Consider the following 25,959-nt stretch of genomic DNA (forward strand, 5'->3'; position numbering starts at 1 on the left):
TTCTCCCAGCCCCCGGGAGGAGGCGCTGGTGCCCGGGTCGGCCTCTGGCTCCTCCCAGCCGGCGTCCCGAAGCCCGCATTCAGCAAGCCCCGCTGGGAGGAGGCCACACACACACACACACACACACGCACTGCGAGGACGGGAGTTTGATCTTGTCTCATTGGCGTCTCCGGCCTGAAAGGAAAATCGTTTGGGTAAACAGCCAAGCTTCCAGCTTCACGCCCGCACCCGCCCCCGCCCCTCCACCCCCACCTCCGCCGCCTCCCCCACTCCCCTTCAACCCCACCCGCCACCCACACTCGGCTCCGCAGCCTGGCCCCGAGCGAGCTCCGCGCGTCCGGGCGGGAGCCCAGGGCTCCCGGGTTCAAAGGGCCGCAGCCCCGAGGGAATGCCCTCCTCGCTGTGCCCCGGGGCAGAAGCGGACTGCAGGGCGGTGGGACCGGCCTGGGCCACGGTAGGAACCGCGAAACCTCCCGCTTCCCTAAATAGCGCTGGTCCCGGGGGAGGGCGCCGGGGCGCGCGGAGCACCGAGGGACACTTTCGCCAAGACTGAGCGGAGGCCGAGCCCGGGCGGCTGCTTGCGCCTCGGGGCTCTGCCACAACCCCATCGGGACGCCCTGGACCCATCCAGGCGGCCACAGGCGTTTCTGTACACCGCCGGGGCGAGGGCGTTGAGCCTGCGTCGGCCGCCCGGCGCTCCGCACACCCTTGGGTGATTAGCCGGCCCCACCTCCCTCCAGGTGGCCTCGGCTCGAGGAAAAGCCTTTAGTGTGCTACTGAGCATTTTCCAAAGTTTGGTGCTTGTCAAAGGAGAGTCCGTCACTTAACTGGCTGTAAGCATAATTAATAGTTATTAACATGCAAAAAAAAAAACCCTTTATGATGTTTTAGAGGATAATAATCTGTCTCCAGTTCACACTCTCAAACGTGTAGAAAACTTGTAAATCTGAAAATATCCTGGTTAGATGATTAGTCCTGATTTATGGTGATGTTTTTTCTCCTTCTCTAATGAAATTCTTCTTTCTGCTCCCTTCCTCAGTTTGCTGTTTCTTTTTCTTTCTCCCAGTCTCAATCTTACTGTAATCCAGGAGTCATTAGCAACACCCTCTGGCTACATGTTTTGCATCAGTGAAACATTGTGACATAGTTGTAATACAAACTCTGCCGCCTTGCACTGCATCTTGCGGTGGGAAGTGTAATAGCAATAAAAATCATTTTTCATCTCCAGGCATTATTCGGTGTGTGTGGGGGAAGACACAAAACCCAAACGTGAGACGAGGAAGGGGTACAGGAGAGAGAAAAGAAAAGCAGAAAGAGGAGGGAGGGAGGGAAGGAGAGAAAGAGACAGAAGCAAATGAAACCTTTCCAGTTTAGGACTTTTCTTCTCCAAACTGTAGACTGCAGGTCCAAGTCTATCATTTAGGCACCTCTTTGCTGCTTTTGTCCCTGCTCCTCACGGATGGGCCCTCAGTGGGCCCCTGGGGCCTCGGAAAAATTGCCTCTCGGCTCCTAGGGTCTCTCGGCAGGTGCCTTCTCCCCAGGTTAGAACAGTGCCCCACCCCAGGAAGTCCCAGGATTCCTAGAGGCTCAGCCACCCCACCTCATCTGCCCTGCAAGAGGAACGCTCATTCAAATTCTCGAGGGATACTAGGGCCTCTCTGCTGTGTGATGGCTCAGGAGTCCTAGACCGAGGGAAGAGGGACCAGCCACCCAGAAACCAAACCTGGCTATTTTCCCGGGGAAGCCCTGTAATTTCCCAGCCCTAGGGACCTTGGTCTGCAGTGGGGGCACTCTACCCCTGACTGCCCCCTGAGGGGTCCTCCCTGACAATTCAGGGCAGTGCTGAGTTCAAGAGAACACGCCCTTGTTGAGTTTGCTCAGGTAGGGAAATTCAGGGGCTCATAGCCTGCACACACTCTCTGTCCTCAGCTCAGCCATCATTTTGTGTGGGATCCACTGAAATTATTATTTTTAAAAATATGAAACTTACAACCAAAACTACATTAGATGAAGGTTGTGGACCTCCCCTTTCCAAATAAGGCAACCCGGCAAATCCTCACGGTACCACAATGGAGGGGCACCACTTAGAAGTCGTATTTGGCGAGTGAAATTTGTTTTCACTGCTAACACCTATCTCTGGGATGATTCGCTTTGGGAACAAACTGAAGACGTTCCACAGACGGGGATCATGTCTTTCGTCTGTTTTGTAACTGCGTGGATGGGCCGGCGCGCGCGGCCAAGCCTCCTACGTTACCGTCAGGGTCCAGTGGGGTGCACTTCGGAGAAGCTCGGATTTTGCAACTCTTGCCGTGTCTCCTGCCGCGGGCCGATAGATGCATTTTGTGTTTTTATTTTATTTTATTTTATTTTTATTTATTTATTTTGCCACCAAAGCTGGACACGGTCCCGTATGAGGTCCCCGGAGGCTGGCGACTGGCGCAGCAAGAGCCCCTCTGATGCCCGAAGGACCAAAGGGAAAGGATTTGGGGGAAGGGGCGGGAATCCTCATTAAGAGGGGATGGCATCACAGTCACGGGCCTCAAGGGAGACGCTCAATCGCCACTGCAGCCCTCCCTGGTGGTGGCGGCTCACTCCCCCGCTCGGGGCACTGGCCACAGTGGGTGGAATTGTGCCTGGGTACCTGGATGCGTGTTTCTGTCCGTTATTCTCCCTTGCAGCCTGTGCGGGCACTGTGGGGGATAGGGGTCACGGGTAACGGTCTGTAACCCGTGGGAAGGAGGCGTGGGTGCTTCGGCTTCTCCGGGGAGGCAGGAGCCGGAAAGGCCCGAGTTACGTTCAAGTCCGGCTGCAGGACGCGGGTAGGCTCCGTAATACCCGCTTCCGCAGCGAGGTGGCGCTCCAGGGCACGGCAGGCAGCGCGCCCCGCTCGGCGCCGCCGAGCGCAGCCGCCCCGGCTCTCCCGCGCGGGGGTCTTCACGCCGCACCGCCGAAGGCCGCGGAGCGAGCTGGTACGCCTAGGCCGAGGGTCCCGAGCGGCTGGCGGAGGCCCGAAGACCCCACGCGGCGAGGCTGTGAACGCCTGCGAGCGCAGCCGGTCACCCGCGAGGTTCCACCTGTGCGGAGGCGCGGGCAAGCACCGCGCTCCGACTGCGGGGCCGCAGGCTCAGGGCCTCGGCCGAGGCGGGCTCCGACCGCTCCAAGGGCCGCCCGGCGATCCTCGCAGCCCGAGCTCGGGGGTCTCGCTGTTTCTCTTCCTCTTTCCTTCCTTTTTAAAGAAAAAAAATACTAATAAAGGAAAGAAAATCGAATGCGCTTGACCTTAGTCCCAAACTAGGCAGTGTCCTGTTTGTTTTCCTTTTCCTTCCAATTTTATTTCCTGCGGGTACCTTTGCTTTCTCTGTAATTTCCCCTCTTTTCCCTTCTTTCGTTCTTTATTTTTCCGTTTTCCTACCTATTTCTGAAAGCTGGTGTGTGTGTGTGTGTGTGTGTGTGTGTGAGAGAGAGAGAGAGAGAGAGAGAGACAGAGAGAGACAGAGACAGAAAGGGGGAGAGAGAGAGGACAGGGGTTTGACCAGCAGCCTTAGAAGACCCCAGCACTGGGGAACTGGCAGCAAAATTGAAGGAACCGCTCGTGTTTTTGGCGCGGCCTTCGGTCCACGCTATTTCGCCCTCGCACCTGCCCTTCCTGGGGGGTCTGTCTGGAGCGCGCTCAGTACCAGGTGCCCGAGAGGAAACGCTGCCTCCAGCCGGCTGCCGTGCGGCCCTGTGAAGCCGTTTTTGTGCGATGGTGTCACGATTCGCAGCATTCTAGCCCCGCAGGACATCCCTGGCAGTGGCGCGGGCGGGATCTCAGCCTTGGGCACCGGGCCTGGGTCCGGACTGTCCCGGAGAAGTTGAGTATGGCTGCACGCGGTGACCGGTTTGCAGCCAGCTGCACCTCTGCGGTAATTCCGGCTCCCCTAGCCTTTCCTGAAGTTTTCTCGTACAAACGGAGGCCTTCTCAGCCTAATTTTCGGAGTCTGCAGAAACTCAGAAGGTCAGGCCATTAGGAATGTTAACGCGCCGACCACGAATTACAAACATGATCTAAAAGTCTCTTTCAATTCATTTCTTCAAGTGTTTATTTGAGCTAAGTGATGAAAAGTGACAGTCATGAAATAGACAGCTTTTAAAAGTAATGAAGTCAGATGAGGCTTTAACCTGTCGATTGCTATAAATCAACTTTGAAAAACACGAATAAAGAATGTTATGTGGGCACCTAACCGCCAGCATTTGCTGAGCCTGCCGCCGGCCCTGGAGCCGCCTGACTCGATCAGACTCTGGCCTGGAGTGTGACCCCTCCGGGCCTGGGACCCCACCTATGAAAGGAGACATTTTGGGCGTGTGGGCCCCGGGTTTGGGCCACTGCAGTTCGCCCGTGCAGGTGACCCCAGCCCTCAGCAGAGTGGTAAATTCAGAGGCACCGCTGGCTAGGGCACTTTAGGCTACTGTAGACAGGGGATCAGCCCAGCCTGCCAACTCTGTGAACCCTACAAACTCTGTGGAAATGGTGGCAGCAGAGGCCAGGGAGGGAGAGGAGCAGACCAAATTTCCTAGGGCCCTGGAAAGGGGGTGGGGATGGGCAGACGTTAGGATCTTGGTGACATTAAATGACACTCATCTTTGAGGGCAATGCGGGGGAAACCCAGCCAAAGGGAGATCTAGTGGAGGTGTTGAGTAGATGGGGGGGGGGGCGCTACTGTTTCCTTGCCCCCAGCTAGGGGGGCCCAAAATGGCTTCGGAAAAAAAGTGAACTGATGTGGCGGTTCAGAGTCAACTTTGCAGGGGCCCTTGGCGACCTCAGTTCCACACAACTATAATTTCGCCCGCAGCAAGGCCTGGGGGACAGGGGGTGGTCCTCTTCCCCGTGACATCCACCCCTCTGCCCTCAACCCCCAGTGCCGTCCCCATGAAGCCCCAGCCCCCGAGAGTGCTCTTATCTGCTGGTGTCTCTCGCCCGACGCTTCCCAGAAGCAGAGCGGGCACAGAGCGCTTCCCACCCCGCCGCCCCAGTTCTTGGATAAATAGTGGCACCAAGGGGCACAGGCTACCGCGCGCCCGCAAAAAAGTCCTACTCCCTCTTCCCTGCCTCCCGCAACTTCCTCCCTCTCCAATCACTTCCGGGGGTCTACTGGGAAGAAGGAGTGCCCCTCGCCCCGTCCTCCTAGCCCTTGACAACCAAGAGCAACGAGGAGAAAGCGCAGGAGAAACGCCCGGTTAGGGTAGAACCTGCCCGGGGCCCGCACGCGCCTCCCCTGAAGTTGCCTCACTTTAGGCTGGAGGATCGCCTCAGGGGAGCCCTCCGAGGCTGACACCCAGGCAAAGCGCCTGGGAGGGACAGGGGAAAGGACCACGCCTTGCCCCGAGTCGCCCACCGGCGACTCCCGGGCCAGCTGACCCGGTGGCTCCACTGGGTCCCCCCCCTGGCCTGCGCCTCCTCGCCGCGGCCTGGGAGCCTATTGTCCACTGCAGCGCCCTCTCCCCGTTCAAGTCTGATTTCCTTTCTTGGGGCACCCAGACGCGACAGGGGAGAGTCCAACCCTGTACTACCTCGGGCAAACGGGAGGCGGGCTCGACCTGTGCCCGGCCCGCCCTCGAGGTGAGCAAGGGCTGGAACTTGACAGCCTCGCCAGTTCGCGAAGGCTAAGCAGCCACCGCCCCCAATCCATCGTGCAGGTTGGCGGCGCCAGGGCTGCCTGCGCCCCCCGGCTGGGGCAGCGTGGCCGTGGGGGGCCCTCCTGGACCTCGGCGGTGCTGGCGCTGGGCCATTGGCAACTTTCATTTTCCCGCCTGGAGGGAAACTCGACGGAGGGGGACGGTCGAGGCTCCTCCTCCACTCCGCCCCGAGGCAGCCGGGGCTCGGCTATCGGTGCGTCTCCGCCCGCCCGAGCGTTTCCATAAATCAGGCCGCTGGCAGGCTGCTAATTAGCTCCGACCGAAAAGAATGAGAGTTCCGTAGCGCACGGCGGGGTGGGGGTGGGAGGCTCGGTAGGTGGGAGAGCAGAATTTCCCCAGGGCCGGCAGGAGACCCCCCTCCCCGAGGGGCACCTCAGCCTCCCACCCCCAGCCCAGACCAGCGTGGGTCGCCTCCCCCAGCCACGGCCTGCAGGCCGGATCACAAGCCTCCGGCGCCGCACGCACCCCCGCGCCACACCCGGCCTGCCCACCCACGCTGAGGCCCCGGCTCCCACTGGCTGAGCGAGCCGGGCCTTGGGGAACTCCGCCAGCACCCCCAGCGATATCGGAAGACTTTCAGAACTCATCCCCATGCGCTCTCCCTGCAGCCCGGAGCCTGCGGTTGCCGGGCCCGCCGGAACGAGCTGGGAGCCGGCTCTGAATTGGGGGGGGGGGGGGGGGAGGAGGCGCTCATGCTTTGGCGTAGGGGCTTCCCAGAGATCGTGCGGGTTTTTGCGGACGGGGCGCTGTCACCCTGTCTCGCCTCCCCCAGTGAAAAGGCAAGGCGGTCAATCAAGATTAGCAATGACATTAAAGTTGGATTATTGATTTCCATGTAAATTGCGAGACCAGAGCTCGGCGAGTGAGAGCGACCTGTATTTTCCCCTTTCCTCCCCCACCCTCCGCCAGGCCCGCCGCGCTCCGCGCCCCTCCCAGCCCTTCCCGCCCACCGCCTGGCAGGGACTCTGAGATGACATCACCGCGGAGACCCGCGGCCTCCCCGCCCCCGGCTCCCGGACCCCGGGAGGAGATTGACAGGTGTCGCTCGCCGGGACAATGCCTTCCAGGTGTCACCGTCGCACTGCTGTCATTCCTAACCTGCCCTCGTGGGCCTCTTCCCTCTGACCCACCTACGACTCCGTTTTCTCTTCTGGGGGCGGCCCGCTCACCCTGCCCGTCGCCCAGGCTCGCCCTAAAGTCTGTGCCCTGGGCCGCAGGTCTAGAGTTGCAGGCCGGGGCCGGCACCGACGGGTGGGGGTGTCGGGCACTCCTGCTGCCCGCGCGGGGCCTCTTTGGAGATGCCAAGAACTCTGGAAGGATTCCAGGCGGCGGCAGCCGGGGAGTGGGCAAAGAGGGGGCTGTGTGTGCGTTTTAGGATAACCAGCGCAGTCTTTTGGACTTCCCTGTCTCCGTGTTCCATCCTCCGCCCCCGCCGCGATAGCGCGCGCGCGCGCGCGCACACACACACACACACACACAACAGACGCGAAGATAATCCTGCCATCTGGCAAATCCCAAATTTGGCGACCAAGCTGGGAAAGCAACAGCGACATCTCATCCCCGGAGCAGGTCCTGCCCGACCCTCCGGAGCTGGGGCGAGGCCATGGTGGGCTTTGCCGCACCTGCCCCCTTCCTCTGCCCTCCGCGGGATCCCAGCGCCGACTCCCGGCACTCAGCGCAGGATCTCCGCTCCGGGCCAGCGAGTGCAGGGGCCCGCAGTGAGGGGCTGGGGTTGGGTGGCTTGGATCGTACTTTCTCCCAGTACTGACTCAGAGAGCTAAAACCCAAATCCGGCTTCTTCATGTACAACCGAATGTAATTTATAGCTGGGCGGCCTGTCGGCGGCGATTTAAATCATTTGATGATAAGGATCACACTTATTAGATTCCTTCAAAGCCGATGGGGGTTTCTCTCTCTCTCTGTCTCTCTCTCACATTTGTGCTAAATTGCACAGTGCGGGTGTGCTAACTGTCGAAAGTTTGACATCAAAGGAGCTAAAATTTTTTAGTTACCAGAGAAGCTGTCTGTCTAAATAAGAATATCTTAATTACTGCATCACAAAGGTAGAGAGGGTCGAATTTGGAAAGGGAGAGGCAGAGCGCGCCCCGCTTGATGCGCTCTCCGCGTGGACCGATGCGCGGCTCTTGCTCAGGCCTGTTCCGGTTTTCTTCCCTGTCGCCGTGGATCCTCTGAACTTTCTATGTAAACACGTTGTCAGTGGGGACATAATCTTCTCGGGTTCTTATTAGAAGAAATTTCCATCCTCTCTCTTCTAGATTAGGCAGTGGAGTCCGCTCCATCAATGAAGGGACGAAGGTTTCGTGGACAATAATGTGGCAATTGTTGATGGTTTGTGACCCATAAAATGTGGAGGTGACTGTTCTGGCTTTGGTATGTAATTATGCAAAACACTTTCCATAAAGACTTGCCATTCGATCTAATGGCAGTCCCTGCGGTCTATTTCAGAAAGGGAGGGTCTATGTACAGAAAGGAGAAAAGTAACATTTGTTTTAACACAGGTTTTATGGGGGGGGGGGAGGAACGGATAAATACAAACACATCGCAACACCGCCCAAAGTATTTTTTCGAGTCAAATTAAAATAATTACGAGGGAGTTTAATAAGTTAATCATAGCAACACGGCTCATCCAAACACGGAGGGAGGGGGCTCAGGCGTCAGCCCATCACCTCCTGTCCACGTCTGTGCTGGGGGAGTGGCGGTTCGCCTCTGGGGCTTGCAAGCATGGGGGTCCTCCCTGTCCCACCTCAGTCCACCTGCAGGCCCGGCTGGCACTGGGGGAGGGGCGGGCGACGTCTCCAGCCCGAGGTCTGGTACCCAGAATAATTTGGCGCGAGGATTTTAAACAAAAACAGCCCTCACCCAAGAAGCGCATTTCGCCCCTCCTCTCCTGCGGCTCTCTCAAGGCACCCCCCTCCAAGTTAGGGTCCCACACTTAGAAGGTAGGCAGGAAGGAGTCCGGGGTAGGAACCGGAGCCTGACTGACTGGGGCGCAAGGTCTACACCCGCCGCCCACGCTCAGAGACGCCAGCAGCCGGGCCCGCTCGCTACACCTTTCGCGAGCCACCTGAGGTCTTGTTTTGTTTTAAATAATAACACAAATAATTTAAAAGGCCTGAAAGAGAACGGAGTGAGATGCCAGGTTCGCCAATGGTCCGCGCCCAGCTGTGGCTCTAAAGCAAGCGCTTCCGTGCTCCTGCCCCCCACCGCCCCCAGCTCCGCCGAGAGACGAACCCCACTCTCCCGGCACATCCTCTGCCGAGCGTCGCGGGCTCGCTGCCCGCCGCACGGTGACGTGGCCGAGTGAGCCCGCAGACGCAGGCGACAGGGGATTTTTTCAAGGGGGAAATGATGATTAAAAGAGAGAGTCATCTAAATATCAAAGTGACACATGGGGAGACCTGGAAAAAATATTTAAGCTAATGAAAAGCAAATAAAGAAGCAGACACTTAGGCTGCGAAATTAAATATTATGTTTAAGATGGTGATTTTGTGCGGGCTTGAAGATTTCCGATTCATGTACACATAATAAACACTCGGGTTTGTCGTCTGGAGGTGCAAATCTGAAAGATATTCCAACAAATGAAGTGCTGGCAGAGAGAGGAATAAAGAGACCGGTGCCTGTCAGGGGTCAGGCAGCCTGAGATTGCTTCTAGAGATCTTTTGAAAATTTCACACGATTGAAGGCTTAGGGGCTTCACTGCGTTCGCATTTCAAACTCAGATCAGTGGGATCACAATCAAAAATAGAGGTCTGGAAAATTTTGATGCAAAGATGGCCACGGGCTGTGGTGCTTCTCTCGCTCGCTCTCTTTTTTTCCTTTCCGAGACAGACACCCTGACATGGCTGTGATCCTCTGGATGACAGAGTCATCAGAAAAGAGAGAGAAAATTGCATCTTGTCTCGTAACTTCCTTTCAGTCAAAAGGAATTTAGGGTCTTATTTTCAATAAAAGAGGCGGGGTAGGGGGTGGGAAGATGGTTTGTTTCTGGCAGGCATAGGAAGCTGAAAAGAATTTCAGATTTCATAATTAATTCCTAGACATTTAGGTTTGATTCTTTTCATTTATCCAAATTGAGGTGATTTCTTACTAAATTTACAGCCCAGCCTGAAAAATTCAGCCAAATTTCCTGCACCAGTCAATTGTATGCAGGTGCGTAAGCATGATGACATGAGTGTGCATTTCAACATATATGTATGTGTGTGCACATACAACTTTTACCCCTAAAGCTGCACGTTGGCCTGGCTGCTGCCCGCCCCGTGCTCAATGGAACTTACTGCTCACTCATATTTTGCTCACCTCCAAAGTTGTCAACACTTTCTGGTTCAAAAAAACTGGGGGGGGGGCACAGAAAAATCAATTTTCTCTGCGATTGATTCGACAGGGAAGAGAAAATATAGAAGGATCCAGGGAGGGGAGTTCTGGGAAAGCAGCTCAAACCGGGAAACTCTAGCAATGGGGCTATTGCTAAAGAGATGCAAAGAAGCTGTCCGGACAGCCAGGGGGACAAGGGTGATGCCTTGAGAACAGCCCCAGACATGAGGGAAATTATGTCAAACCACGAATCCTCTGGATTTGATTGCTATCGATTTCACAAATTTAGGGAGAGCAGAAGAATGGATGACTACAGTACTCCTTTTCCAGTGTTAGTTTTTACCTACCTTAGACAAACAGACAAGGTGGTTTGGGAAATAACCTGAATTACAGTTCAGTTTCACTAACTCTAGCCCCAAGAGGAGAACTTCCTTTAAGTGCACATAAGAGGACTTTGTGTGCAGGAGGAAAGCCACAGTGGAGGAAGAAGAGACACAGATAAAAAAAAAGTTTCTTGTGTTTCACAGGTGGGCAGAAGGTAGAAAGTGTTAGGAATTGCTCTAACTGGGTAAGTTTAAATGTTCGACTCCTCCAGCAGACTTCGGGCTCCTAGGCAGACCCCCAAGGGCTGGTCCCAGCCTTCCGGATCAGGTGGAGGAAGAACGCTCGGCTCCTGGCACCAGGGCTTTGGAGAGGTGTGGGGGAGTGGAGTGTGAATGACCCTTAAGTCCCTATCCAGAGTCCTCCTGGACTCTCACCTCGGAGGTTTGGAAGTGCACGGCCGACGTCTGCGTGGCTGCACTGCCCTCAGGCTGGCTTCTCCGCGTATTTTTTTTTTTTTTCCAGAGCCACAGTAAAGGAATAGAGAGAAAGTTCTACATTCGCGTTTAAAATACTTGAGCAGAGATGGAAGAGAAGGGGAGTTTTCTCTGGAGAAGGCCACCCACAGGGCTCTCAATCTCCGTCTTTAGGGGTCTCCTAGGAAGGACCCAGGCCCCCAGCTGGGCTTTAAAAGCAGGGTTTTGTGCAGTGAATGCGATGAGGCCCGTTCTGGCGTTCGGGAGAAGCGATCCTAGAGAGTGGAGCCCGCGAGATGAATCAGGGAAGCGGCTCGGCGGAAAAGCGGACTGTGGCTCCTGGAGCCCCGAGGCCGCACAGCCGGTTAGTGTTCCGCTGAGATCAGCTCCGCCGCGGGCTTGTCCCCTGAGCCAGGCCCGAGAAGGCTCTGGGGCTCCTCCGGAGGACTGTCGGAGGGCCTCGGCTTCCCTGACCGGCGCTGCTTGAATACACCGCAGCAGCGGTCTTGAGGGCCGCCTACTTTGCCCACAAAACACGGGTTTTCCCTGCCAGGAGGGGAGGCGAGGTCCGCACAATTGGATGCAGCCACGGACAGGCGCGGATGACCCCCTCGAAACTTTTCAACCAGGAACTCTAGCGGCGGGCAGACGGCCAAACCGGATCCCAGGTTCCACTGACCTGCTGCTACCGGGACAGGTTTCCCGTCCCATCGCCAGCCCCGAGAGCGAGGACTCGCGGGGAACCGTTCTCTCTCTCTCTCTCTCTCCAGCTTCCCCTCCCCCCTCCCCCCCAAAAATGTCAAGGCCCAGAGGAGAGGTCAGAGGCACCATGGAGCTTGAAATGGCGCCTCCAGATTTTCAAGCAAAGACGAACACAACCCAAATGCCTTATGCCGTGTGGGCCGCAGCTCCCTCGATCCGTCTGGGGCAGAGCCGGTGCCACTCGCTGTGCTCCGGGTCCATCGGGGCCAGCCCTGGGAATGAGCTGCTGCAGGCTTCCGCCTGACTGACCCCGAATCCAGAGACCCCGCGTGTGCCTCTCTTCGCATGTGCTCGCCCCTTCCCAACAAGTTGGCTGCGGGGGGCACAACCCATAGGTGGGACCGCGTGGGGCGCAGGGGGAGAACTGCGGGAAGCTGCGGTCTGGGCTGCTGCGGACCGGGCCCCATCCCAAACCTCTGCTTTTTCCTGGAGTCAGACTCTGAAAGCACTCGGGGCCTAGCCGAATACTGGGTGAGGAAGAGGGCACTTCGGGAGGCGTCTTCCCAGAAAACCGAGTGTTTGCCGCGCCTGGAAACCTGCTGCGTCCGCGGGTCGAGGTCTGCCCTGCTGGCGGCGAGAGCGCGCTCAGACTCCCGCCTCTCTCCATCTCTGCCTTGTCTAAGATACATATATTTAAATATCATGAAGCTGAAAACTGCAGGCGAGGCAACGCCTTTCTTCTCGTTTTGCGATGGCACCCACTAACTAAAATCCTCTTTCAAGCCATCCTCGCTCTAAGTTCAAAGGAGTGCACGCTAATTTTACTTTTATTTAACCGATTGCTGAGGCCCGACTGGTGAGAGGGCTTCCCCCTCCGCAACCCTCCCTCTAGATTGAGTTTAACTAGGACAGTAAGGGGCTAGCACCACTCCTGTCTTCCACTCCCATTAAAAGTTTAAAGAAAAGGCATGTGCTAGTTATTTCCAGTGAACTGTGAATCAAAATACACCTGCAGAGGACCCGGCCCTTGCTTGGTTGCCTGCAGTCCAGGCCACGTGGGGTTTAGTGGGTGCCATCTGCTGGCACGAGGCCCCCTGGTCAGAGCAGTGATGAGAGTATGTGGGCAGCAGCCACACTCGGAGGACCACACCCACATGCAGCTTTGCCACTGGGAACTCAAGCTGTTCCTTGCAGGCTAAGGCTGTAGGGTGGAAGGGAACGCGAAGAACTTTCAAGCGATCTGTTTGAGGCCACGTCCAATGTTTAGGATTTCTTGCCAATTTCTCAGTGTGTTTCTGTCCAGATAGACTAAGCTCTATGGAGTTAATTAACCTGTGGTCCAGCTACAATTAATACAAGGGAAACAGGAGGGTGTGGGGGGTTTCCAAAGGTGGGCGGGAGGGAATCAAAGTAACCGACTCTAGCAGGATTCCTTCACACCGGTAACTCACTGTTAGTTACGGGCTTTCCAGCTGCGAGGACGCTGTGCGCCATTTACTGTAATTGAATTGCTGTTGTAACACCTTTCAAGGGGAGAGCAATGCTTTCAAAAAAAGTTGCGCTGGCGGCCTGTGGCTGCCTGCTTTCCTCGTGGCTCACTGGGGGCTGGCTGGGCAGCACTGTGCCGCGAGGATGGGGGTGCCTGGCTCAGAGGGCCCTAGGATGGATCCCCAAGGAGCCTAGTTTCAGGCGAATTCATGCAGGGCCATGGTCGACCCTGGCCTTACTCTGATCTGGAGATGCCTAGGACTCCCGAGTGGGCCAGAACCCGAAGCCGACCCTGAATAAGGCATGGGGACAGGACCTGGAATTGTAGAGACAGAGAAAATCAATAGCAGTCGGGCATCAGCTCCGCCCGGCCAAGGCCTTTGCTCTCACTCTTGCATTTGATCTGGAGCTGCAGGCTCAGCCTCACCTCCCCCTCTCTTTCCCTCCAGTCTTGGTGCCTCTCTGGGAACCTCCTGGCCTCGAGAAAAGTTTCCTGCTGCAGGGCTAAGAGTCAGAGCCTAGGGCTCCGTGCTGGGATGCCGCACCCTGAGCTCCATCCCTCTCCCACAGCTTGGATCCACCCCCCTTCCCCAGCCTCCGGTTTGGGTTCTGCAGGCCTGGAGGGTGTGAGGTGGGAGGATAGAGGACCTCGAAACCAGCAGAATCAGCCACCACCTGGATTTCTCAGTCCCAGATTCTGGCTCCATCCTCGGCCTGTCAAATCTTGGCTCATTTCTGCCACCTTCATCGCTTCTCCCTCTCTACCCCAGGAGTGTTCTCACTTTGACTCTGGGGCCCAAACCTTCCATCACTCTTCACTGGTCCTGTGCACACTGCTTTCTAGGCACAGAGAGCAAACCGTGGACTCAACTCCTTCCTGCCGCCTTTGGCGCTGTGGCCAGGAGCGCAGCGGATTGGAAAAAGTCGCTAGAGGCGGAGAGGGGAGCTATCCCCACTCCGTCGCCCCAATGGAGTCCTTATGGCTACTTTTAAAAGCGGTTCCAATGGAAAGCCAGGTCCTCGAGGCTGGAGTGTGTATCCTCGGTCATGCGAGGGTGTCCAGAGTGTGGTTGCCACGGGTGCATTGGGCCCAAAGGGAGCCCCCACGGACCCAGCATCCTCCGTCCCACGTGACCACGCAGGTCAGGGCGCTGTGGGGGCTCGCGCCCGCGCGGGACCCGCAGCTACCCGCGAGGTGCGTGGCAGAAATGAACTTGGCGGTGGAGTGCAGAGCAGGGCATTGGAACTGCCGCCCCAGCGCGGAACAGGGGACAAAGCGCGCGCTCTGGGTTGAGGAGGCGGTCCCCGCAGTCTGACCCTTCGCACCGGTCCAGGATGCCTTATGGCGGGCGTTTGGGATTCGCCTAAAGTGCGTGCGCTCGTGTGTGTGTGTGTGTGTGTGCGCGCGCGCGCTTTTTTGCGCACTTGGCAAGGGCAGTGAGAGGAAAAATTGGGGCGAGGCTGCGAGGGCTGGCGTGGCGTGACTCTAGTTGACTTTTTTTCCTGGGACCTCCTCAGCCTCCGTTGGCATTTCCTAGGTTGTCAGAACCAAAAAGCCCACTCCACGCACTGGGTGGCATCTGATCACGCTAGCGCGTGCTTTTAGGGCTCCTGGGAGGTGTCGCTCGGGGTGCTCCTAGCAAAACCCGGAGTCCACACCTACCGTTTTGCGAAACAAACATTGCGAAACATTGGGATCTCTTCCTGCGTGGCTGGGAGGTGGGGTGGGGAGGACTCAATGCCGCCTGATGGTCGCGGCCTGCCGCGGAAGGAACAGGTGGGCAGTGGCGCTGGGGAGGCGCTGGCTCAGCCGCGGAGGTCCCAGGCCGCGCTGGGGGCAGAGGCTTCAAGGCTCAGCTGAGGACTGGGCAGAAACAGCTCACAGCTGAATGCGCGTGGACTTGGTTTTCTCTGTGGGAGCTCGGGGTCCTGGATTTGCATCTCCCGAGACGGGACAGGCCCTCGCCTGCCGCTCTCCAAGTCGAAAGCAGAGGCCTCAGAGCCCATTAGGAAGCCCGGAGCCAGACTTTGCTCTTTTCGTCCTGGGTCCAAGGGAGGCTGCGGCGAGTCGGGCTGACCTGAGAGCCGCCCGGCCGGGAACCACAGCTACCGCCGGGCTTGTTTCGTGACCCGCTCCAGCGTACTGCGCGGCTCCACTTCCGCCCCACGGTGCACGCTCCGGGCGTTTTTGCGTTTCCCATCTCTGTAGACTTGGCTCAGCATCGGATTTTGCCAGCTGTTAACCTTTGCAAACAAAGTTGTTTGTCAGCAGCTACAAAGACTGTTTTGGAAAAAGGCATGTAGAAAAATAGAAATGAGGAGGAATGAAGAGGGGCTGTGGGCCCTGCCTGCAGCTCAGCCTTTAGCCGAGTTCTTGTTACAGCCTCTCGGCGTTCCTAAGACATATCTTTTACTGTTGTCTCATTTTCCTTACTGAAAACCCTGAGGTTCTGGTAAATGATGCGCCCTGAGCAAGTTTAGTAGCAGAAAACAGGCCTGGCCGGGATAACACCAGGCTGATCGTTCTGGACATCAGCTCAGACCCCAGGCTGGCTCAGGAGAGAAACCCACTTGCTTAGAGGCTCAGTGGAGCACCCCCCTGGAGCAGAGCCTTGCCCCTTCTTGGAGAGATGTCCCATCCTGCAGGGGGCCAGCCAGGAGTGGCCTTGGGGCCTCCAGTGCGATCCCCACCCTACATGGCAGGGGTTATTGCTTGCAGGGCTGGGAGCTGGTGTGGCCCTGTTCTTTGCTAATTTCACAGAGGATCCAGGGGTGCTTGTGCTCTGTGTTCCCGCTAAAGAAGTGCTGTGATTACTCCTCTTTGAGAACCTATTGAAAGAACACTTCCACTTATGATGGGGGGTGGGAAGAAGAAGAAAGAAAACCCCTAAAATAGGAGGTAATTGCAGGACATACTGCACTGAGGAGATGAACACAAGTGGTGGATAGCAAATAGTGTGATCTGCAGCATGAGAGTAAGTAGTTGCATTCCAAACACTACTGTGTTTCCTGTTAGGAAGGGAGAGACATGGATGTGAGCACACAAACAGGAGAATTTCCCTCTCCTAAGAAATCCTCTTGGGACCCTAGGAAAATGTCCCAAGGGTGAGTCAGGAGCTATCCGTTTGCATTAACAGAGGTAAATGTCTGCAGGGGCTAGAGGAGGGACAGATGGCCAGGAGGGCGTCTTCCTACTTTGCTTGAATCTGCAGCCATGCTATTTTTACAGCAGTTTCATGAGAATTAGATTTTTAAACTGATTTTTTTTCCAGCTAGGAAAGCAGATTATGCCTTGAGGGTAACTGTGACAAACTTATGTAGCAGTGATGATAGAAAACCATTAATTACCCTACCAAACTGATGTGAATAGTATACAGCCCAACCTCTTATCTTTTTCTTTTTTTTTAACTTACTCATGAAGATGGATTCTAAGCTAGGCAGGTCTACATTCAGGCAATTTAACAAAATATCTTCTGTCTCTCTACTCATCTGCCTGTTTCTCTATCTATCCATCATCTATCTATGTATACATCTGTCTAGGGACTTGACACATGTATGTCAAATAACAAGCAATGCCTGTGGTTGTCCTGCTATTAACCACATAGTCCAAGCCAAGCAACTGGAAGCCAGTGGACAATATGAAAATGATTTCATCTGTATCCTGTCACTTCTGATATTAATATCTGTAGCATCACAGTTGGTTCATCTCAAAGAACTTGTCTGTGTGATCCAGGCATTTTCCTACTTCCTTTGCTGTTTAATTTAACTCTTGTGGTAGCATGTGTCACAAATGGTTGTTATTATTCCCATTTTGTAGATGTGGACACAGAGGCACAGAGGTTAAGTTGTATGTCCAAGGCCAATGTGCAGAGGCAAGTTTTGAACCACGGCTGTCTGATTGCAGCCTCCACTTATAAAATCAATATCATAAATTTCTCCATTTCATCAAGTCTGTTGGAAGGTTATATGCAAAAATATTTTCTTAGCAGTATATTCTTTTTGGGGGGAAGAAGTGGAATAGGGGTGGGGAAGTAAATATAATTGTAACTTCTCCCCACCTATGCCAACATAGTGCCTCAATTTTCCATCCAATTGCTATGCCTCCAAATTTTCTACTTCCTTAAAAGAACCAAGTGGTTTTCCTGACTTATGGGTAAGCCCACATTGAAGACCTTCACAAACATTTATAAGGTTGCCTGGATTTATTGCCTGTTTTGGGTGCTTGCTGAAGATCATTTTCTTCTTTGTGTAAAGGGTCTTTTCCTGTTCTTTGCAGAAGAAGTACTATTGCATATTCAGGCCACACCAGGAAAGGATTTTTATTGAGTCAAACCTGCGTGGATGCTCAAATGCTAGGGAATCAGTGCTTTGCCCCCTGGGAAGCTGGCTCAGGCTGGTTATAAGGGCCCATTGATGTAAAGCAGAATTTCAGATGTTGGTTCCCAAAGTTCTAACAGCCTCAGCCTTCTCTGCCTGTTTTCTGTGACAGGTCAGTGGGGCATGAGAAGCCAATTGAAAGTACATTCTCAACCAAAAACAGGGAGAACTCAAAGCAAAGCAGACCAGTGATTCAGACTCATGTTTGATAACTGGATGCATACTCAAGTTACATCTCCAGGAGGCTAAGCATCTAATATTTCTAAGCCCATCATGAAACAAAAATCACTGTACCTAGTTACTTACATTCTTTTTGATTCAAGACCAGAATGAGAGCCAGCCTACAGATCACCAGCTTGTAGGAAGGAGCCACCCGTGTGAGTGTTACTCATCTGTGTGGAGATGATCAGCTTAGGCCAGCCTGCCCTGGAGGAATATCGAAAGTCAACAGCAGCTGTGCCTGACTGGTTATATCCCAGGCTCACTCTGAATTCAGAGCATCCCAACCTGGGAAGGGGGCCCTAGAATACTGGCAAGACCTGGGAGTGTCAGTGTAACCCTGGGTCTGAGTATGCAGTGTGGAGAATGCAAGAATACAGTATGTAGGGGGGAAGAGTCATCATTTTCTTGCTTCTCAGAGAAACTTTCTCATTGTGCATTTAGTAACACCCATTTGCTGTGTACGTGGGATGTACCCAGAGTGGTAGAAGGTATCCGTGGATACAACAGATGTTCTTGCCCTCAGGGAGCTCCTAGGTTAGTCAGGCAGAGGCACGAGCAAATGCCTTCGGAGTGCATTCTGGTAACTAGCACAAAACACTTTGGAAACTTGGTTTCTGCTGTGGAGCACTGCTTGGGACAGACTTCCTAGTGGAGATGACTTTTACAAATTTTAAATTTATTTTCATTTTACTTGAGAGGCAGAGAGACAGAGAGATCTTCCGTCTGCTGGCTCACTTCCTCAGTGGACACAGCTGCCAGGGCTGAGCCAGGCCAAAGCCAGTCTGGCAGCCTTTAGTGGAGTTGATTTTGACTTCAGACTCAGAGGACATGAGAGATAGCGGCAGAGCAAGGGTGAGGAAGAGAGAACAGGGAATTTCACTGGAGGAAGCACTGAGCAAGGGAGGTGAGGCTGTGTCCTTATTTGTCTATGTCCTTACTACCCTAGGAACACTCGAAGCCATCATTCCTGGGATTACAGGGATTTGTGTAAAGAAACGGTAGACTTCCCACATAGTTCTAAGAGGGCGTCCTCTCCCAGTTGTCATTTTCATGGGAGAGAGGCGGAGTAGAAATGTTTCCAAGTGGGTGACGTTTCTTCTAAGTGAAATTTAGGTTTCCTTCTGGAGTGACTAAGGTCCTCCTCAGGTCCTGGACATTGACTTGAGCACTTAAGGCAGAGAGGAGGACTCAAACGTAGGCAAAGTTGTGGAAATAAAGAAAGAGTTTAGTACACGGGAACTGTGGCCAAAAATTCAGTCCCTGCAGAATGGATGCTTCACTTTGCAAAGGTGCCAGAAATGCTGGTACCTTTCTCTTTGGTGTCTTTGCCCCTGTCAGAACAAATGAAGCATGCGGCTTCAGTCAGTTTTCTCCATGTCTCTCTCCCTCAGGGCTGGAAGCTCCCTGGAGGCTAGGAGGCTGGCTGATTTGCTTCTGTTCCCAGGCCCTGGCATAGTGCCGGGCACACAGTAACAGCTCAGTCTACTCTGAGTGGGTGAATGATGAAAATCTGAGAACATTAATTTTTGGTTTGTATTACCGACGGATGGAACATATGAATATCTTTTCGTGTTTGTCATTTGGTGTTTTTATTTATTTGTAAGGTAGAGGGAGTTTTCTGTCCACTGGTTCACTCTCCAAATGCCCACAACAGCTAGAACTGGGCCAGCCCAAAGCCAGAAGCCAATAACTCAGTTCAGGTGTCCTACAAGGGTAGGGGCCTTAGCATACCTGCTGTCTCTCAGGAGACAGGAAGCTGGGTCAGATGAAGTCGGGGCTCAAACTCAGGCACTACAACAAGGGTGCAGGAATCCCAAGCAACATCTTTTTGATTGTTTGTTTATGGTAGTACCATATATTTTTTTGATAGTACAACTCATTAGGGATGGAGGGGTCCTATTTGGGGAGTAAGTGCACAGTGTCTTCTGTTGTTCCTTTAACAATTAACACTTAGTTATGACGTCAGCAATCATCCGAGGCTCTTGCCATGGGCTGCCAAGGCTATGGAAGCCTTTTGTGACCATAGACTCCATCAGCGTTTGGACACGGCCATAAGCAAAGTGGATGCTCTCCTCTCCCTTCAGAGAAGAGTGTCTCCTTCTTTCCACTGATGTCTCACAGAGATCCTCTGTGTAGGATATTGTTTTGCCACAGAGTCCTGGCTTTCCAAGCAGCATCTTAACTGCTATGCCAAATGCAAGCCCCCAGTAGATGTTTTCCTGTTGTGAATTTGTCATTTTATGTGCAGTGTGAGCATTAGGCGCAGTATTTTCTTAGCTGGGTTAAAAGGTGGGCTGCCAGCACTGTGGCATATTGGGTTAAGCCACTGCCTGCAGTGCCAGCATCCCATATGGGCGCTGGTTCATGTCCCGGCTGCTCCTCTTCTGATCCAGCTGTCTGCTAAGGCCTGGGAAAAGCAGTAAAAGATGGCCCAAGTCTTTGGACCTCAGCACCCATGTGGGAGACCCTGTGAAGCTCTTGGCTCCTGGCTTCAGATCAGCACAGCTCCGGTTGTTGCAGCCAATTAGGGAGTAAACCAGTGGATGGAAGACCTCTCTCTCTCTCTCTCTCTCTCTGCCTCTCCTTCTCTCTCTGTGTAACTCTGACTTTCAAATAAATAAATAAATCTTAAAAAAAAATGAAAAGTGGGCTAAGAAGGCATTGTCTTTGTCCTGTGGCTTTCATATTATTTTGAATGGCAATAACCTGGTTTCTTGAAATTTAAGATCTTATTATGCCCACTATCTTAGGGAGAAAGCAGGATCTACAACAAATTCCTTTAAGATGTTTTGATGGCCTTTTACACCACTGCCCTGCATTAACACTTCTCCACATAGGCACCGATTAAGTGTCAGAAATAAGCATGAAAAAAAAGCCTTAAATGAGATCAAAACATGATCAACTCCCTCTGAATGCTACCTTATGTCTCAGCCACTCTCCTGGCTCCCTGGCTTGGAGTAATTTCAAATTCCCACTGGCTTCGTGGCAAGGCATCTTTTCATTCTTCTTTTCTAAACACAGTCTTCCTTTTTAAATGATTCCTTCCTACTACCTTCTATCTCTCATGAATTCTCTTTCAAGAATTCCAATTGCAAAGGACTTCACAAGTGAAACAGAATACATTTTTCAATATTATGTTTACTGGTGTTCCCAGCTCTAGGGAGCAGTAGAAAATTTCAGCAAAGGAATTTATAGCTTGTGTTTGTTTTGAGTTGAAAAGGCCACATTAGCCTTGATAAACATTGCAGAGACACTAGCCTGCATCTTGGTATCCAGACAGTTGAGGTACTGTACAAATATCATTCAGCCACCAATACATGATTCAAACACAGGCAAAACCTTGAGGACTAGAGGCCTCAGGTGATAAGGATAGAATCAAACTCTCTTACTGCTAATATTACAATGGAATCTAGAGAGCCTGTTTACAAGAGATTCAGATGGGACTGAATGACACAAACACAAAGTTTGGGGAACCTAGTTTTAGGTTAATTGTCAACCCCTCTGCATTCTGATAGCTCTATGCAGGCTAGAGTGGGGGGGAGACTAACTACTCTTTTTAAATTATTTACTTGAAAGGCAGAGTTACAGAGAGCAGAGGCAGAAAAAGAGAGAGGTGTTCCATCCACTGGTTCACTCCCAAAATGGCTGCAATGGTCAGAGCTGGGTGGATCTGAAACCAGGACCCTGGAGCTTCATCCAGGTCTCCCACATGGGTGTAGAGGCCCAAGCTCTTGCATCATCCTCTACTTATTTCTCAGGCTATAGCATAAAGCTGGATTGGAAGTGGAGTAGCCAGGACTCGAACATGTGTCCCTATGGGATGCCAACACTGCAGGCAGCAGCTTTACCTGCTATGCCACAGTGCTGGCCGCCTAACTTTACTCTTAAGATTCTGATAGGAAGGCAATATAACAGCCCCTACCACTTTGGAGAATGATGCCCATACACAGATGCTTATACTTAGGAATCTAAACAAGTATTGCAACTAAGGTATCCATTTAATATTCTTAATGCAAATATAAGAGTTAATAAAGGAGGAAGATCTATTACTTCATTATGAAGTAATCATAAATAGCATTCTTCAACCCATGATCGTATTTAGTAAATGCAAAAAAAAAGTTGGAAGGAAAATGACAATTTCATTAATCATTGAACAGAAAGTATAACTATGGAAATGTTTGAGTTTCTATCTAAATGAGGAAACAGAGTTCCTACTTTGGAACCGCAGGTTTGGCATTGTGCACATAGAACTAATCTGTTTTTCACCCAGGGACAAAGCAGTGGAGGAACTGGTACTAATTCTGTCTCTTGCTAAGAAAAGTAAAGCTGAGAACAAATAGTTAATATTTACCTGTCAGGAAAGCAAGCATTTCAGGCAGTGAGCTATTATCTTGGCACAAATCTCAAATTGAGAAAAAAAAGCAGCACAGAAGTCGAGTAAGTTATAGAAATCAGATTATTTTTGTGTTTACCCAGTTTGGGGGAGAGAGATTAAAAGAGACAAAGTATATCCTGGAATTTGAGTATTTGGAGAAGGATTATGTGTGAAGGGACAGTTATCTAAAAACTGGTATTGTAAGTTTATAAATACAAACGATAAAAATTACTTTCATTTAAAACTCAGGATGCTAAGGATTTTCCTTTTCTACAAAGTATGGCTGTTTGAGCTGTATTTACTCATAAAACTTTAACTAATTTCTATGGTAGTCCATGCAAACATTGTTCCTGTGTTGCCAATGTAGTGGGCATAAATTACTAGCAACCTTATATGGCATAAATTTTGTTCTGAAGCCTTCTCACATGTGCAGCCAGTGGAGATTTTAAGCAGAAAATGAAATGTAAAGTGTAACTCAAAGTGGCATTAGTGTGTCTTTGGAGTCCTCCACGGAGTGGTCTGCTTTCCACCCCTGCAAGGGGGTTACAGGGCTGCCGTCCAACCTGAGGCTTTCGTAGCTGCTGGCAGCACTTCAGATCACTGCATGTGGTTTCCTTCTTAGATTTCCATAAAATAACAAGGAATATTGTGATGTTGGGTGGCAGTGTGCCTGAGGGAAAAGAATACAGAGCCCTGCTGGAGTGCCACACGGGACACAGAGGAAAATGTCGCTGCCCTCACCTGTGCCATCGCCTGGCTTACACACCTTTGCGGAGCGCCACTACTTCTTTCTGTGAAACCACTGTAAGTGCAGTTCCTGGGTACTTAAAAATGCAAGGTAAGTTGAATTGATCTGTGGCTTCCCACATTGCTGAGGATAAAGTGTTGGAAGGTGAGGGGAACTTGGTTTCAACGTGAGGCTGAGATGCTGCATTCTCTTAACTGACAGGTGGAGCTTCTGCTTCCGAATGCATTACATGAGGTGAAGAACAATGGTGAAGGTGTGGGTCTGCTAAGCAGTCCAGCGAGTCACAAGTGCAGGCAGACCATTAAAAGTTAAGTAAATTGAAACATTAAAATTCAGCGAGAAATACGTCTATATGGCAGTTTCCAGGCGCCCCAGTGATGTTAAGTTTCTGTGTCATCTCAAGTTTCCTCCACTTGCTTTGAGCTACAAAGGAACCCAGCCATAATAGAACTTTGGGTCTATGTGATACCTTGATATAGGAATGGAAAATAACACCCCTCCTCTCAAGAGGTCAAGTGCCTGCCACGCTGGACCCAAGTCAAACTATCTCCCTTCCAGTCTGGCTTTGTATGACGGGACTTCAAAAACTTCATGGAAAAAGGAAATTAAGAGGTACATTTATTTTGCCGCCAAAAAGTCAAAATCTATGCACAGTGTTTGCAGAATACACATTTCCTTTAAGCCTTTTCAATGAGCTATTAGGCAGAAGTTAAGTCACAGAATAACAGATGTAATTTATACTCAACATATAAGGAAGTAGGTACTGAAAATTTTAAGTTTTGCTTTCCACCTGTTGGTTCACTCCCCAAGTGGCCACAACAGACATGGGCCAATCCTCCGATTCTCCACCCTACTTAAGTGTATCCATTAGGGACATTGTGGTGTAGCAGGTTAAGCTGATACTTGCAATGTCCCATATAGATGCAGGTTCGAGCCCCAGCTGCTCTACTTCTGATCTAGCCCCTATTAATGCTCCTGGGAAAGGAGCAGAAGATGACCCAAGTGCTTGGGACCCTGCCACCCACATGGGAGACCCATATGGGGTTTCATGTTCCTGATTTTGGCCTGGTCCATTTCTGGCTGTTGTGGCCACTTGGAGAGAATGATAAATGATCATTCTCTCTCTCTTCCTCCCTGTCTGTTACTTTGCCTATCAAAAATAAAAATAATTGTTTTTAGCAAATAAAAAAATTAAAAATGTATATACAGCTCTTTGATACTGTTCCATTCAGGAAGTGAATATTGGGCTGGGCATGTGGTCAGTAGCTAAGATGCCACTTGGAATGCCCACATTCCATCTAAGCATGCCTGGTTTATGTCGCTAGTACTTTTCTACAAATCCGGCTCTTTGTTAATGCACACTCTGGGAGGCTGCAGATAATGGTTCAAGTACTTTAGTTCTTGAAACCCACATGGGAGACCTAGATGGGCTCCTGGCCTCAGCCTGCTCCAGCTGGCTGTTGCAAGCATCTGTGAAGTTAGCTGGAGAATGGAAGATGTCTCTCATCCATAGCTCTGTCTTTCTGATTTTCAAAAAAAAAAAAAAAAAAAAAACAGGAAAAATAAAAAGAAGTGGGGGTCTTATTCCTGGAAGTGATACTGCATTGCTCTGTATGCTAGACAATAAGAAGTCAACTGTGGAGGTGGGTGCCATGGCTCAGTGGATTCAGCTACAGCCTGAGATGCCTATATCCCATATCAGAGCTCTGGTTCCAGTCCTGACTACTCCACTTCTGATACAACTGCCTGATATTGCACCTGGGAAGCAGTGGTGATGGCTCAACTACTTATCTCCCTCAAGTACTTATCTCCCTGACAATCATGTGGGAGACCTGGACGAAGTTCTTGCCTCTTGGCTTCAACCTGGCCCAGCTCTGGCTGCTGCATCCATTTAGGGAGTGAACCAGTGGATGGAAGATCTCGATTCTCTCTCTCTTACTGTAGGTGTGCATGCACAAGCATGTGCACATGTGTATGTATTTCATTATTTCTTTTTTTTTTTTTTGGACAGGCAGAGTTAAGACAGTGAGAGAGAGAGAGAGACAGAGAGAAAGGTCTTCCTTCCATTGGGTCACCCCCCAAATGGCCGATACGGCCGGCGTGCTGCGCTGATCTGAGGCCAGGAGCCAGGTGCTTCCTCCTGGTCTCCAATGCGGGTGCAGAGCCCAAGCACTTGGGCCATCCTCCACTGCCTTCCCGGGCCACAGCAGAGAGCTGGACTGGAAGAGGAGCAACCAGGACAGAATCCAGCGCCCCAACCGGGACTAGAACCCTGGGGTACTGGCGCCGCAGGTGGAGGATTAGCCTAGTGAGCCGCGGCGCCAGCCATGTGTATGTATTTCTGTCATTTTCCTTTTTTTTAAAAAAAAGCCCTATTTTTTTTTAAGTCAATTGTGGCTCTGGTTTGGGTGCATGCTCCTTTTTTCTCTTGGATCATTGATTCTGCAAAGCCTTACGGCAAGGCTCATGTGGTAAGGAATGAATGTGTCTCCCAACAGCCAGCAAGGAACTGAGGCCTGCTAGTGACTATATCAGTGAGCTTGGAAACAGACCCTTTGATGCTAGTTAAATCTTTTTTTTTTTTGCCGGTTAAATCTTACGTTGACTTCAGCTCCTTACAGCAGCTTGACTGTGCCCTCATGAGAGGGCATTTTCAGAATTCTGATCCTCAGAAACTATGAGATAATAACTGTTGTCTGTCTTAACATGCCAGGTTTTTAGTTAATTTGTTACATAGCAATTGATAACTTGTACACTCCTATGAAGGAAGCAGTTCATTGTCTGGTGTTGACTAGAAAAGACACTTGATAAATACTTGTTAAATGCTTTAATTAAAATGAATACATGCAATTTTTTTTGTAGTCTGATATAGATTTCTTTATTCTTATAACCTCTTTTTTAGTAGCTTCACAAAAGAGTGTTTCTTAGGGAAGAGCTATTTAATTATTAAAATTAAGTCATTCAACAAATATTTACTACTGCTACTGTTTGCCAATGAGCTACTCTCTCCCACTAGGAAATACTTGTGAAACCATTTGAGCATTGCCAAACTTTTATAAAGAGCATCTCTCCCTTTTTCTCCCTCCCTTGCTCTCTCTTGCTCTCCCTTCCTCTCTCCATCTCTCTCCAAGACTCTGCCGTTAGAGATTAAAGCCCAGATTTTAGATTGAGAACACATGGCTGATCAAGAAAGCTGAAGGGAAAGTGGTAGAAGAGGAGCTGATCTACCTGAGGTATTTACA

General features: G+C 51.7%; 1 long non-coding RNA gene across 1 annotated transcript; it reads left to right on the forward strand.

Moving 5' to 3' along the window:
- The first annotated feature begins 383 nt into the window (after positions 1–383).
- LOC133769341 (uncharacterized) lies at positions 384–23,855 on the forward strand. Its single transcript, XR_009867194.1, has 3 exons — positions 384–454; positions 22,592–22,807; positions 22,919–23,855. It is a non-coding gene; the product is annotated as an uncharacterized LOC133769341 (long non-coding RNA).
- The last annotated feature ends 2,104 nt before the right edge of the window (positions 23,856–25,959 follow it).

This window comes from Lepus europaeus, chromosome 11, assembly GCF_033115175.1.
Source record: "Lepus europaeus isolate LE1 chromosome 11, mLepTim1.pri, whole genome shotgun sequence".
Classification (NCBI taxonomy): domain Eukaryota; kingdom Metazoa; phylum Chordata; class Mammalia; order Lagomorpha; family Leporidae; genus Lepus; species Lepus europaeus.